Below are 253 nucleotides of genomic sequence, written 5' to 3' on the forward strand. Positions count from 1 at the left end.
ACTGTTAAAAGGATCTTGATAAAATTTGTCACAGACAGAGGACAGTATGGAACGAACCCATATTTATTTTATGCACAAAATTACAAAAAATATAATTGAAATGAGCAACAAGATTTATTTTACTTTTTTTTTAATTCCACGCGAACGAATTCTATGGAGAAAGCTTTTTATAATGAGCTGACCTTCTCTGGCTCTGGACATGGCGACGCAGAGGCGCGTGCGGTGCGCCAGGAAGCCGATGTCTGCTCGGCGG

This window comes from Papilio polytes, unplaced genomic scaffold (genome assembly GCF_000836215.1).
Source record: "Papilio polytes unplaced genomic scaffold, Ppol_1.0 DF824091.1, whole genome shotgun sequence".
NCBI classification, from domain to species: Eukaryota; Metazoa; Arthropoda; class Insecta; order Lepidoptera; family Papilionidae; genus Papilio; species Papilio polytes.